The sequence below is a fragment of the Cryptomeria japonica genome, chromosome 5, assembly GCF_030272615.1.
Source record: "Cryptomeria japonica chromosome 5, Sugi_1.0, whole genome shotgun sequence".
NCBI classification, from domain to species: Eukaryota; Viridiplantae; Streptophyta; class Pinopsida; order Cupressales; family Cupressaceae; genus Cryptomeria; species Cryptomeria japonica.
The window spans coordinates 690657226-690673813 of record NC_081409.1 but is presented as its reverse complement, the minus strand read 5'-3'; positions in this window follow the sequence as shown (position 1 = coordinate 690673813).

The window sequence follows — 16588 nt, the reverse complement described above, 5'->3', positions numbered from 1 at the left end:
ATAAGTAAATATATGTAACTTTAATGCCATGTTGTATTCATATGAAATTTTCTTGATTCGATTGTGTGTATTTTTTTCCCATCGACGTTTCGAATCACAATTCTAAGAGTTAAAAACCCTTTATTTTCTATAAATAACTTTCTGATTTTGAATTCTCAACTCATTTAATCCACTCAAATAAACTAGTGTCAGGATAATTTCTATATTGATTAGCATAGCTCAATTTAAGAAAAATGTTTTAACCTTTACAACTCGAGAACTTGTAAATGAAAGATTAGTACAAACTACTTTTACATTAAGTAAATTCATAGAAATTAATAGGACTACAATTTATTTATTTTTATGTTTTCTAATTATTGGATGCCAGTGCCATTTTTGAGTCGAAAGAACACACTCCAACCAAAGTCTACCAGATTACTTACTTGACTATGTCATTTGTGAACAAGTGGTCACCTAGATGCTTTTCTCACCAACTCTCCCCCATAACTGCTATATATACTCTTCCCCAGTTGGGGTTTGGCTGCAGTATTTGAAACCCTTTTTTTGTTCTTGAGTTGTTTGTTGTCCTCTTACCAACCTTATGGTGAAGATGGGAACATGGAGCAAGAAAGAAGATGACAAGGTCATTGCATACATCCAAGACCATGGTGAAGGCCACTGGAAGTCTCTTCCCAAGGCAGCAGGTTTGTAATTTCTATTCACATAAGTTATATCAAAACCTACAACTTATCTATTTCTCTTTTATTTATTTTTTAGTAGATGTTTTTATAAATTGAAAGGATGTTGTATGCATTCAACAGATTTTAGCAAATTTTTCTACATGCTTATGACTTTACTTTTATAAGACTTTGGAGACATGTGAAGAGCTACAAACATGTAAAAATTGCAAAAATGGTAATCCACCATTCTTTGAATTGTAATCTTGTCATTGGAAAAAGTAATTTCCAAATAGAGAAGGGATCAATTATATAGTTTCAACATGAGATAGAGGTATGTGATATTGTTTTACAAATTTCATACTATTTTCATATTGTAGGTTTGTTTAATATGAATCAACAAGTCTATTTTATTTGCAGAATAATTAAAGAATTGTCAGCATATTAATATTCAACCTTTGGAAAGCTACCTGGATTGATTCTTCTGTGTAGTTGTATGATGGGTGAAGCTGTGGAGACATTTACACCAAAACATAAACACATTAATACATGTATATGAATTGAAAAAAAAATACTATATACTGATCAGTTTACCTCTTTTACTTGGTGTTCCAAAATAGATAGAAATCTTAAAATATTGTAACTTGAGGGGAAAAATCCTCCACCTGCATTTCTTATACAACCAAGCTAGTCGAACCTGCAAGGTAATGGATATTGAAACCCTAACCCTATAGATTAAGGTTTCTGCTCCGCTACCTATTTCTCCATAGATTTGTAAGCTATAGATCATGTACGATGATGTTGCTCCATGGATGAAAGCGAGTTATCATTACAATGGCTTCACTTTTTTCATTTGAAAGCTCTCTTGTAGTTTTAATTAGAGATATAGATCATATTTTCATTAATATTGTTACAAATAAGGGGTTATTTATGTATTTTTATTAAGATCTTATGTATTTAATGATTATTTCTATGTTTTTAATCAATACCTCATGTTTTTTAATAGACACTTCTGAAATTAGAACCTAGGATTTCAATTTAAAGAGAAGATACTCTGAACATTGATTTGTTTGGATAGTTCATTTGAAATCATACTAATGTATTTTTGTTAAGGTGATGAACTTAATTTTTTAATTTGGTGTTTGAAACAAGAAAGTAAAATTTTCATTTAAAGAATACATTTTATACTTTGATTTGTTTAAATAATTCACATAAAATCACATGTACAAATTTAAAGATACAAGAGACACCTCATTGTAATTATAAGTTTAGAGAATGGTGTCTTATATTATAGAGTGGATAAAAAATGTAAAAATTCGCTTTTATGATGATTATTTAATTTTATTAGGTTTTTTAAAAAAGTTTATTTTTGGTGAATTAGATAAAGAGGTAGACGAGGCATTGTCACAAAGAAAGGGTGATATTTTTTAGGAGTGGACAAGGAGGTTGAGGGTGAAATTATTCACTTCAATTATTAAGTCCTTTTAATAATATTTAGAATGTCCATATCAAGGTTTTGTAAGAGTTGATATTATTAAGTGACAAAACTTTATTAAACAAATGATAAGCTTGTTGTTGAAAGGAATGAGGCAACCTTTTGGGGTTTAAAGAAGCTTTCCTTGGGTAAAAGCACTAACCTATGTCACTTTTATAAAGGAAGTGGCCAACACAACTAAAACTATTTAACTTCAACCACATAAAAGTAACATTTCTTAATTGAATTCCAAAATGATGTAAATTGATGAAAAATAAAATACTATTTAAATTTGTGTTTGTTTTTTTTTTTTTGATTTTTTGGTTTTTTTAAAAAAGAGGGTAAAAATTTATTTAGGAAAATAAAGGAATACAAAGAAAAGGGGTAATTGGCCACACAAAGAGCCAAGGAACAAAAAAAATGGGTCACAAAAGACTATCCAAAAACATTACATCATCCGGTCATCCTTAATTAACTTATCTAAAGTACCAAAATACTATGGAGAAAGGAGCCCCCAATCTTCAATATCTGCCCCCCAAGGGTTCTATGTGGCCCATTTGGATAGGTAATCTTATTCAACTCATGCAGTAAATACCTGAAAGAGAAAAATTCTAAAGAATAGCTGCCAATTAACCTCCTCCAAATGTTGAGTATTCAACATATCAATAACAATTTACAAGTCAAATTCACATATAAAAGAGACACCTCAGTGTAATTATAATTTTAGAGGACGGTTTCTTATATGATAGAGTGGATAAAAAAAGTAAAAATTAGCTTTATGCTGATTATTTGATTTTATTAGGTTTTTTTTTAAAAATTATTTTTTGTGAATTAGATAAAGGGGTAGATGAGATATTGTCATGAAGATGATGTGATATTTTTTAGGAGTGGACAAGGAGATTGAGGGTGCAATTAATCACTTCAATCATTAAGTCCTTTTAATAATACTTAGAATGTCCATATCAAGGTTTGGCAAGAGTAATGATTTTCAAATATGTAAATATCCTCTATTTACCTTTAAGATCTTAAAGAGTTGTTGTCCCTTCTTTTATATAGGTAGAACAATAAATCACAAATATAAAATAACTTATTTCAATTGCATGGAGAAAAGATAGGGTTTACATAAGATTATTCAGGTGAAACCCTATAAGCTTAGAAAATAAAAACATATAACCCAACCATCATGACTCCTCCCACAAGACCTCAGTGGCCCCTAGAATAACCATTAGTGATAATTTTCAAAACTAACATAGGTGGAGGAAGCCATCTCCCCCCTCTTTGAACTTTTTTCTTGGCCTTTCTTCATTTTCTATCACTAGAAGAGCTCAACCCAGAATCTACCAAATTCATCCTATTCACCACCTCCATACTTGTCATAGCCATCTCAATAGAGATATCACACTTAGACACAATAGTATCTCTAAGCTTTTCAAAAATATTCTGCCAAAAGAGGACACTATCCAAAGAATGTACACAATCATGATTCCATAAACTACACCAAAGATGTAATATCTCCCTAGAGTAAGGATACTGAAAGAACACATGGGAAGTATTCTCCTCATTATTTGTACATAGCATGCATATAGATGGGCCATGAAATCCACATTTACTTAGATTATCATAAGTCAAAAATTTATTTTGGACTATCAATGAGAGAAAAAAATTACACATGGGCCAATAGAAGCTATCCCAAACATATTTCCACTAACCAAATCTCCCTCTACTAGACAACTATCTTTCTAACTCAATATACCTTAAAGCAATTGAACTCTAGCCCTTTTGGTCCAGACCCTAGGACAAAGTATCTCTCCTCCTAAGAGAACTATAGAGTCTACTGGCTAAGATCCTTGCAAGATCCTGAAGGTCATCCTTAGAACCACCCATCAACCATTCCTATGGATATTTCCAACAACAAACCTCCAATTGACCCTGTAACTTAACCTTCTTAAATTCCCACATCTTAGACCAACTAGGCTCTACAAAGAAATTACATAGAGGTTGAAGATGTGGGAACTAAGAGATAATCGAGGGATATCCATCCCAAGAATCATATGAGTCTAAAGAATCAGTTCCCATATTACATATCCAAAAAAGACACCCTATAAGCATTGCCCCTTTCTTAAATAAATTCCAAATCATGGAGCCCCTCCCCACAAGCCATATCTAGGAACTTCACAACCATCCATTACCCCATCACCAACACTGAATGAAACCTTGTTGGACTTGGGACTTAATGAACCTTGCCAACCCTTTAGCCATAATGACAAATAGGTATAGAGACAATAGGTCTGCTTGTTAAAGTCCCTTAGAAGAACTAAAAGACTTAGAAGGTTCTCCAATGATGAGAAGAAAGAAAGTAGTGGAGGTGAGACAACTCATCACCAAAGAAAGTAGTTCTCCAATAATTTGTCTTCCAACAATAAATCCCCCTTTGGTCCTTAGAAATCAAATCTTTGATACAACTCTTCAGGTGATCAACAATGAGCTTAGTAATGATTTTATAAACTACATTGCATAGAGCAATGGGTCTAAATTGATCAAGCTTATTATCCCCCTCCTTTTTAGGAATAAGGACCAATAAGGTATACTTCATATCCCTTATCATAAACTTGTTTCTTTGAGACTCCTGGATCACTTCAAGAATATCAAGATTGATAATCTCCCAGAACTCCTCAAAGAAATCAATAGGAAAGTTGTCCAGACCTAGAGCTTTACCTTTCTTCATGCTATAAATAACATCTTCTAGATCTTGGAGATTAATAGGGAAAGTGAGGGCTTCATTCATCTTTTTGGAGACAACCAAGGGGAGACAATCCCAAATAAGGGTCTCGTCCTCCCTTGTAGGGCATAGTCTTTTGTAAACAAGGAAAAAAATGTTGCAAGTCCTCCTAAGAAATAGTGTCTTTTGAAGAAAGTGAACTACCTTAAGAAGACACCAGAGACAAAATACAATTATTATTCCTATAAGCCTTCATAGACATATGAAAGAAGGCCATATTCCTATCCACTTCTTGAAGCTAGTCAACATTGGACTTTTGCTTCTAGAAAATTTTCTCCCATAGCTAGTTAAATTCCAAGGTCAATAAATGGTCTCGAATTAAGTGAGTGATTCTATTAAGATGAGCCTATACTGCTAAAATATTATAATGAAGGTTCCCAAAGCCCTTCTTATTCCATCTCTTAAGCTTGTATTTGACAAATCAAAACCTTTTAACAAAATAGTACATGGCTCTATTTTGGGTCAATTTATCCTCATACCACAAGACATAGATTAAGTCTTGAAGAGAGGGATCTGTTAGCCACATTAGCTAAAACTTAAAAGATGGGTTCCTAGGCAAGTTGAAGGAAGCCACCAAGAACTTGATCGACCAATGGTTCAACCCCCTCCAATCCAAGATCTTTGAGCTAGTAACCTATCTATCACCAATGTAGAAATGGGAAACCAAAAATATTTCCAAACTCTCCAAGATAACATCCTCACTACATCTTCTATTGTTCTAGGTAAAAAATCCATTGTTGATTTATACATAAATAACATTTAAAGACTCAATATTCATACTAAAAAGGTAAGAAGAAGGTTCGAACCTTAAAACCTCCCCTCTTTTTTCTCCTAAACTACAAATCACATTAAAGTCTCTATCTATAACCTAGGGAAGATGAGGCTCCATGGATTGAACATATCTAATATGCCTTCAAAGATGAGACTTAGACAAGAGATAAGAGCATAAACATTATAAAAAAGGCAACCCTCTCCTTATTCAAAACTGCAGGCCATCAAAGATAAGGAGAACTGGCTTGAACTCCATTAGAGAGGGATTATCTTCCCAGGGTCCCAAAAACAAGCCAAACCACAAAAACTTCTGAAAGCTTAGGCATTAACAAAGCCCATGATCCTCGATACTAGGAGCTCTATCTATCAAACCATCCACAGTCAACTTCATTTCCTCAATAAAAACTAAGTCAGACCAATGGATATTAAACAAATCATGAACAAGCTTCTGTATATAGATGCTAATCATATCCCTTACATTTCAAGATACAACAATAATTTTGAGGGTTGGGAGAAAAGCGAGTGAATGGTTTTCACTGACCTGGATTCCACTAATGTATCCTTGATCAAATTTACCTTCTCTTGATCGATCTTGCAACTGGTCCTCTGAGATTTCTTTCAAGGCCCATTTTTAAGTGGGTTTTGTTGCAAGCCTAAGTCTTGAGAGGATTTAATGTTATTTCCAAAGTCTAAATCCCCTTTATTGAAGGTGGATGTTTGAGCCCCCACAACAACCGCATCCTCTAAACATAAAACCACCTGTGGTTTGAATATTTTTAGACTTTGGAGTGCACATGATTGTCCATTAGCCCATCCTACTGATCTTTATATAACATATCTTGATTAACATTATCCTCAATCTCTATGTATAACTCATTTGCAGATCGCACACCCAAGGAAATCTCCATAGTGATTTTATCTTCTTAAGTTATGTCCTCGAGATCATCAAATCTATTAAAATTCATATCATCCTATCTATCTTTTAAGTTTCTTTACAGTCATCTCCCCTTATTTTGAGGTTAAACAGGGGTGAAACCATCCTTATCTATATTCTCATCCTGCATAGGGGCCTTCCCTTTATCCACCCTAGGATCATAATCTAGTGGTTGGACCCAAGAAGAGGATCCAAGGTATAAATCAATAGAATCTGGTAGAGGATTGTTAAGATCAATTTCAACACAAATGTGCATAATGGACATTACCTTTCTATCAAGGATTTGAGAAGCTACTCCAACTACTTTTCCAAGCAACAAAGCAATTTAATGAAGGATATTACTCTTCTAGAACTCCATTGGAAGCCTTGGAAGGTGAATCTAGACTAGGACCCTTGACAGGAGTTCTCTAACCAAATTGAAGGCAACATGTCAGGGCTTCATGAAAAGTCCCACGTGATTGAAGAAATAAGGGCCTCCTTTAAGGGCCTTAATTATGTCTGCCATAGATGACCAAAAAATAATTGTTAGCCACCAATATAATTTCTATCTCTCCCTTAGCATTCCAGATCCACCGAGCCCAAGATTCTAGAACTGATAGTGAGAAATGTAAACCCATAAACTTGCGAATAAGAGCATGATTTCTCTAATATATCAAATCTTCCAAGATTTTACCCAATTGAATAACAAATATAGTCCAATCTTGGCTTCTTTCTAAACAACCATTTATTTTCTTCAAACCAGGTAAACCCCTCCCTTGAGAGAGAATCCCAATGAGGCTCCTTAGTCATCACATGCAAAGAGGGGGGATTTGAGGAAGCCATAATCCTAGATTGAATAAAATTTGGAGATAATTCTTTTCCCATACTAACAAGAAAAACCCACTTGTGGGGTCAAACCCCACCATGAACTCACAAAACCTAGCCAAGCCCCCACAAAATACTACCGAACACAACCCAAATAGCGATAGGTGCCTACAAAACACATAGGAGAGAATGAAAGAAAATAAATAAGGGAGAGGCAAGGGCATCCCCAGGTGCACCCCTAGCCACCTCACACCCACACTCAAACAATCTATCCTACACACAACCCCAAAACAAATGAAAATGCAACACCAAATCCCAATTTACTAGCCATGAGCGCACATAGAAGACTAGGAGACATACAACTATGGTTTCCCATAGTCCACACACACCCACAACACTCACGACTAACAACCAAGCCATCATGTCCTGAAAACCCATGTACATGTGTGAAATTTATGTCTGCTATTATAAAAAAAATAAAAAATATACATATTAATATTTTTATATATTTAAAGAGATTTTTTACTATTGAGAAATATTGAAAATCAGGGGTTCTAGTTGGAGTCATTAAAAAAATGAAAACAAACTTATTTTTTCCTGATTTTAATTTTCCAAATAGATCGTACATAAATGTAGTGCTAAAGAAAATAAAAATAAAAATTTTGATGTATATTTTTCTCATAATTTTTTTTCAGTCCAATAACAGAATTTCATTGTTTGCTTTCACCGTCACCTTTTTTTGTATCAAATTTATCATTATCAAAAAATAATTATACCCTATCATAGAAGATTCTCTTATCTAGTGAAAAATATATTTTACATTTTTTTTTAATATCATTTAATATTAATTTTTATTTCAGATCAACTTATTTCAAATATTAAAAACCTAGTTTCAATTTTTTTAAATAAATTATATTAAAATTAATCAAAATATAAATTTTTTTAAATATTGAGATTCCTAACTTCAAGCTCTATAAAAGGGTATTTTTTGACTACTGTTTTGACTAAAAGAGCTACTTTTTGGACTGAAAGAGCTGATCTGTTGTGAAATGTGTAAATCTGACAGTTTGAAGTTTGAGTTTGAAATTTTTGTTGAGTTTCAATGGATGATATATTGACATGATTTGAAAACACAAAAGATAGACTGTCTTTGTTGCAAAGAACGACATAATGTGTATGTTCAAGGCCTTAGAGAAAGCCCAAGTTTTCACAGGTTTTGAACAATTGAAAACACAACAATCAGTCTATCCTAAGGAAATTGGCTTCATTATTATTTTTTAGCCCACAAATTGGTAAACTATCAGCTCATATAGCCTTGTCACCCCCTAAAGTCCACCTGTGTTTTTGCCTTTGCGAGAGCTAGTTGAGTCCCATTACGAGCCTAGCAATACGGTCTCAAAAGGGGAGTTCACACATATGCTCAAGAGGGACATATGGTGAGTGTCTTCAAGATAGAACCTTCCCCCTCTCTACATTGAGAGAATAATAATGTTTAGAGGTGAACCAGGTAGCTTCTAATTTTAATTGGTACTAGTAAGGGATTTCTTTGGTGGGTCTAGGTATAAACTCAACTAAGAGGTATCCGAGGCTTGAAAACCAGGGTTTAATATGCCTGAAGGTATGGAGGAGAGATATTCTAGAGCACTATCATAGAATTGATTTTTATCAAATCATGTTTATTTAATAGTGGGTTGGAGTAGTTGGCATTAGTAATTTGGAGCACTATTGTAGAATTGATATTCCCGCTAAAGATATGCACTAATGAAAAGAAAATATGAGTCTAGCTTTCTAATCACCTAAGAAAGGTGAGACCATACTCTCCTATTATCAAATACAAATAATACATAAGGAATGTTTGTTCATTTCCTTATGTAATTAGTGCATGTTCTTAATTTATCAAAAACAAGTGCAAAATCCTGCAACTACAAACAAAGTTAGTAATTTCTTATGCATTATTTGGGGGAAAATTATTTTTATAACTCCAGGCTTTGACAATGAAATAGATACCTACAAATTAACAAACTGCAAATTTAGATTTTGGAAAATGACAGTTTAGATGCAGAAATTAAAAATGTAGAATGGAAAATTAAATTGATTAATGAAAAACCTAGAATGTTGCAAAAACTATTGAAAATGCTCTCAAATTAACCAAAAATGTTGTTCTAGAGAGGAGAAATATTTCCTTGCATCCCAGAGACACTGAGATAAAGACCTAAAATTCTACTAAATAGACAACAAGCACTTTCAAATAGACCAAGAGCATTGCAAAAAGAACAAAAAATGCTAGTTTAGAGACTAAAAACACTAAAATACAGAAAAAGACAAAAATAGTGTTGAAATTTTTTCTATGAATTCCATTTGAGGTGATGAGACATTAAAGTGGAGACTGAGAATCTAAATCTGGAACCCAAAAGAGCTAATCTATGCAACCAAAGAGCTATTCAACCTGACAATGAAATTTATTGCAAGAAAACCTGATAAAGATCAAAGGGGCTAGGCCCCACAATGGGCACTAATAAATGTGCTACTAAAAATAATATCAATTACAATAAACAAGAACATAGATGAAACACCAATTGAAATTAAGAAGCAAATGGAAAACTAAATAAAAGAGAACCAAAGGTCTTCTTTAAGGTGTCCCATCTTCCTCTATTTTTGAGGACCTTGAAGGTGGTAGATAGTTGGCTCTCAGCAAGAAATGACCTCTAAAGTGCCAACTCAAACATTGAGTAGCTATATGATCATCATAATGCAAATGCATGAGGCCAGGATGATTTGATGCATGATTATTACTAAGATGATTGATTAAGATACATGTTTGATATTGAAACTAGATTAACATAATTAAAACTATGCTAAGCACGCTAGGATTTGATTTATTTATAAATTATGCTAAATGATAGAAGGATGAAATTGCCTATATTAAGTATGAAAAAAATATAGAATGCAAGGGATTTCAAGAGGATTTATTGATGAAATTTAGTGTTATTTATAGGATTTCCAAGGCCAAAGATGAGGTGGTAGGAATCAACTTTGAGGATTCAATCTGCAGATATCAAATTCTATGATTGAGGAATTTTGAGAAGAGATTGGAGGGAGGGACACATGCCATCTCTTTGATTACAAGTGTCAAGGAATCTCTAACAAATTTCTGACAAGAAGGCAATTGCCAAAGGGGAGAAGACATGTGGAAAAGGTGCCATGTGTCTCCAAGAGGGAATATCCGACCCATATGAGGTTAGAGTAAGGAAGTTAGGATGTGCAAGATAGGATAGCATTAGTTGGACCCTAGGATTAGATAGAATGGGTTAGGTTAGGGGGTGGTTAGGCTAGGTGGTTAGAATTTAGGATCCACAATAGCAATCCACACCATATCCATAAAACAAGAAATCTAATGATGATACCTTTTCTTTTTATTGCCAAGGGATATTGACAATATTGATCCAAGATAATCCAATTCTTGATACAAATCCCTTAAATGATTCATAAATCCAAGAACCAATGCCACCATATGATCCATCCATAATTAGTCCCACTCTAGAGAGGTCTCATTAAAAAATTAATCTTATAATGAAAAAACATACACTTCATCTAAGAATCCCTGCACATATCTATTCTCATACCCCTTATTAAGAAAATAAACCAAAGCATGAAGAAACAAGTCCTAAAATGAATCAATAGCAAGATACCAAAACTTCAATTCTATCCAATCTTTTACTGTGATTGTACATTCATAGATGATTCCACAATCCCTCTTGATGGAATCCAAGTTCATCTTATTTCATATCAAGAGAAAAGTATTATTTTGAGTACCATTCATAATCCACATCCTATGAAAGATCATGGTATCCCTACCATCTTTTCCAATGATCATATTCAAAATCAACAACAAATCACAATTTCATTCAATCCAATGATTCTCTTGGATGTTGAGATAATTCAAAATAATAAAAAAAGCTTATCATTCCTTGTATAACATACCCTACTTGAAATGGATTTATAACTTATTTCGAAACCAATAATTATCCCACTACTAAAAGTATATTTCAAAGAATACCTTATCAAGGAAAATGGTTAGGCATTAATTCGAGAAATATATATCAAAACCCCTTCATATAAAAGAAAGTCCAAATTATCATGGCCCTGGTTGTAAAGTTTACTCTAAAAATATTGTTAATCTTTCTAAACGTCACTTTCTCCATATAAACTCAAATATACATATTATCCATACTCCAAATCCATTTGGGGTTCTTATGTTCCAACCCTTATAGTGTGTATTATGTTTTGAATAGTCAACTTGTGGCCACCTTAAATCTTAAATAAGTTTCATAATAATAATTATAATCATATATATCCATTTAGGTAATCCTATGAGTCATATTTAAGTATATAGTTCATCATATGCGATATCCAAGGCACAATATGGTATATATATGAGGTATACTTAAGGAGGACAAGGACGATGAGCAAGATGAGGAGGACATGGATGAGGAAGAGGGGGGGAAGAGGAAGAGAAAGAGGAAGAGGAAGAGGAAGAGGAAGAGGAAGAGGATGAGGATGGGGACAATGATGAGGATGAGGAAGAGGAAAAGGAAGGAAGAGTAAGTGCATTTGTAAAGAGTGAGGTGTTGGAATCAATGAACACTAAGAGGGGGGGTGAATCAGTATTGTGTAATTTGCAGACTTATTAGCCTGATTCTTAAACCACCAGATGCACAATAGTGAAAGTGGAATACAGGAACATAAATCAATTAACCACACAACCATAATACCAAATTTTTTATGTGGAAACCTAGAAAGGGAAAAACCATGATAGGATTTGAACCCACAACATTATTATACTATGGCTAGGATTAGGATAATATTACATAAGGGGAGTGCAGTTGCATTCAAGAGTACTTCCTAGAACTCACTGCTCAAATAGGGATACTACCTTGAGGAAGGATCACTGCCTTATAGGCTATTACAATTGATTAAAATAATAAATTAACTGGAGTATAGCATCTACATATGCCAAAATGCAATTCTGGTTAGTCTCAAATTGTCACCAATAATTAATTTGTCATTTTTCTTTATTTTTCTAGTCTGTCACACACCAGATCAGAAAAATATTCAATCACATTCATCAAACTACAAATTCTCTCAAACAAACTTCTCTCGCTCATAACATACAAAAATCATCCCTCAAATTCTACAACACATGTTTCACCAAAATAGCTCTGCTCTAACTGAATTACCAGATATCTGACCTCTAAGCTTGCTAATGAATCAACACAGGATGTCAAGATCATGAAATAATTTTCCTTGATCCTTGAATTAACTACCTCTATTAGCAGAACCAAAATTATACAATCAAAATCAAGATATGCACATTGTATTGATTACTATGTTCCACCATCCAGACTTATGCCTCATGAATAACATGACTTATGGTAAACAAAATATATATACACCAGATGTGATTACCAAACTAAGTTTCCATTAATGACAACCATTAAGCATCAATAATGCATCGATCTTCACTAGAACAATGTCTCTTTCCATAAATATCCCCCTTTATAGTTATTGGCAATATTGTGAAAAATGAACTGTACACTCAACACTGCAAAACTTCAAAATTTCAAAATTCAAGCTCACCAAGAATATACAAGCTCCCCCTAAGAATTAGCATCATTTTTTACTCAAATCTCTCCCCCTTTTACAATAATGCCAAAGATAGGAATCCACCAAAACTTATATACAAGGATATGTAGAGATGCTCAGAAAAATTTGAATATGTCTACAAAAGTTGTCCTAAGGGAAAAAATGTTTATCCCATGCTTTCTTCAAGATATCCAAAATGTTGATCATTCCATTGAAAATATAAGCACGCATTTTTTCTCCTCTTCTATCTGTTGGAATATTAGAATCCAAAGCATCCTTACCATCCTACATACTTCTTATCAAATAATCTATCTAGGGAGTGATAAGACTCCTCAATTATACTACTCTACCAAAAACCCTTTCCTTTTCTTGATTTTGACTTTTAATCTTATCTAGTATACTTAAAACTTGTGGTTCAAAATTGCTAGTTGAGACTAATTGAGGTGCATACGACTGTGATATGATAGCTATCTAGCCTTCATATTTTCTAATTTTCCTATCAATGTCCAAAGTGAACGTCAAAAAAATTAGACATGATTGTATGTTCTACCACCACCATCCAAAGCATCTTGAATACTCTTTATAGAAGTATCTAAGGTTACCTTATCATCCTCAATCATCTTCAAAAATGTTTTCAACCTCATAGCATTAAATTGATTCAAAACTCTAATATATGTTGCCTTCTCCAAAGATTCAAAATGAGAACCTACAACATTCAGCAAACCCTTAAGGTTACCGGAGGGATCAAATGAATCCAGTTTGAAAGATGGCATAATTTTCTTCAACATGTCTCATGTCAATGTTATAAACTATTTGTTTGTTCAATGAGACTTAAGTAAGTCCACACTGGCTTTAGATTGGGAAGATTTACTAACTTCAGTACCTAAATTGGAGATAAAGAGCTCAGATCAATAGGCCCTTTATCAAAGTCATCTGAATCAGTAGCAACCTGTATACCTTTATCAAAAACAATTTCTCTTGCCATTGTCATTGGAGCCTTTTGTTCCTTCTCCTCTCCTTTCTCCTTTCTATCTTCCTCTGCACTAGCATCATTACCATCATCCTCACCCTTTTTCACATTAACTCTCTCCTCGGCTTCTTTCTCTGACACAACTTCTATTACCAGAGGATCTTGTTCAGCTTAACCAGAGATATCATTGGTAACATCATCAACTATGGTGTATTTATTTGAATTCCCTTCTAGAGTGACCTTCCCAAATGTTTGATCTTTTTTTTTAATTAGGAACGGCTACATGAACTTTCGAAATAGATGTCTGATGTTATTTCTCTATCGGATGAGTGTCGTCATGGACCAGATTCACATCATACCTCTGGTCTATACAAAATTGTCTCTGTCTCTTTAGTGACTTCATCTACTTTTCCGAGAATAATCTTATTAACACTATTCTTACTTCAAAATATTTCCTTTATAGTCCAAGTGGTTGAGCTTAACTGGTTAAAACACCGGGTTCTCATTGTGGAGACCCAAGTTCAATTCCCAATAGGAACATCTAAAGTGGAATTCTAAGTTGTGACTCTTGGCCTTCCATAGGATGGGGAAGGTCTTGGGGTCAATCTAGTCAAACACAATAATAATAATAATAATAATAATAATTCAAAGATATGTAATGGGGATGGGGCCCCCTGCTGTGTACCCACTAGTTCATAGCTCCAGTCAAAAGCTATTCAGGCTTCGGCCAATTACCTATCAAAAATATAAAAAAATCTTTCCTTTGTAATATTTAGTAGTCTAACCACTTCAATTTTAGAAATAATAGAGCATATATTTACTAATTCATATTCCTTTATCCTTTCATCCTCTAGACTTTTTGTATGCCTCCTTGCATCTAAAATGTCATACAAGATTTTGGGAATAATGGATGATAGTTATAATACTATCTTACTATAAATATTTATGTATTGAACAATTACTTCTTCTATAGCCCTCTTGTTGTTATCATCGAAATCCGTAGATTACCATCTCGAAGAATTTCATCAATTGACTCTTGCAAAGTCATTGGGGGCACAACTTCATAAGTACCTTCAATTTTACCAAATTTTAGAGCTTCATTTGTCTCTGATTTATGCTTCCTTCTCACTCTATCTCTACTAGATCGCTCAGCTTCAACTATTATATTTTTGGTCAAACAGGCACCACTAGATTGAGGCTTCTTCACCACTCTTGCATAAATGGATATCTTATTTACTTCTCTGACCTAGGAAGCCACCACTAAGATGACGTAGGGGAAGACATAAGAGTACGAGAAGGAAGTCCAAGTGAGAGAGCCAATGTGGATGCATAAAGGGAAAGAATAACAAAGCCATAAAAAATAAGATGGCCAGGGAGACCAAGGTGTAAAAATCTCCATCTACATGCAAAAGAGAAAACTGACAAAATCCACCCGTCTCTACACACCAAAACACACATGTAAAACTAAAAAAATGGCTACAAGGATCTCTAGTGAGTGAATGATGGTGGTGAGGAAGGAAGGATAAGTTGGGAGTAATGAATGTCAAGGTGTGTGGAGGCATCAAGAAAGGTAAATTCAACGATATTGATCCTAGAGCAAATACTTCTAAAATGATTGTTTAAGATAAACGACATGAGGAATTTAGGAATGAGATGTATGTGTAGCAAAGATCAAATATTCTTAGAGTACAAATGTATAATACTATAAGTTGCATCCCAGAATGACACACAGACCAAATACGATAAAAGAAATCATTTCAACTAGGACACATTCACCAAAATATATCAACTCTTCTTTCACTTTGTTGTAAATACTTTTAATTTTACAAAACTAAAAATTATTTAAAATTTAATCATTATTATATATTTTAAATTTAAAATTAATATAATACTTAAAATATTATATCAAATATTTATTATATTTTTCTAGCCAAGTAAAAATTAATTTAAGGTCCAAGCTTTAAAAACTGCTTATATGGAGGAACTTCAAAAGAGGCCACTGGTCTTTCTTAATGTTGAAGATGAATTGATATGGACTAATAACACTTCAGGTTTATATTTAGTTAGAGAAGGATATAAGTCTCTCATGCCTACCTCAAATGATAATTCCTAGGTTTCCAAGCTATTTTGGCATATTGCTTGTCTTCACAAGGCTAGGACATTTTTAATGCTTGTGGTTCAGGATATAACTCTTACTGGTATGAGATTAGATAGGCTTGGGGTTACGGTTGTTTTTCCTTATGTTTTATGTGGCTCTTGTTTCTTATTATTCAATTTCTCATTGCTATAGAGAGATTAAAAGAGTTACAAATTTTTTAGCTAATATGGCAATTGATGAGAAAGCTGATAATTTTTATGTTCCTTCTTTGAACATTCCCTCCTCTTTAGTGAAGGGAGGTGTTTCCATACGATTTGTTTGATCTTATATCTCAGGGCTAATAGGGATATATTCTGGTGTGGGTTGGTGTCTATTATGAGAGGCGAACTATGACTATTTTTAAGAAACGGTAGATCTTTATGTAACTCAATATGGGCCTTTTCTTTGAATATAATGGTG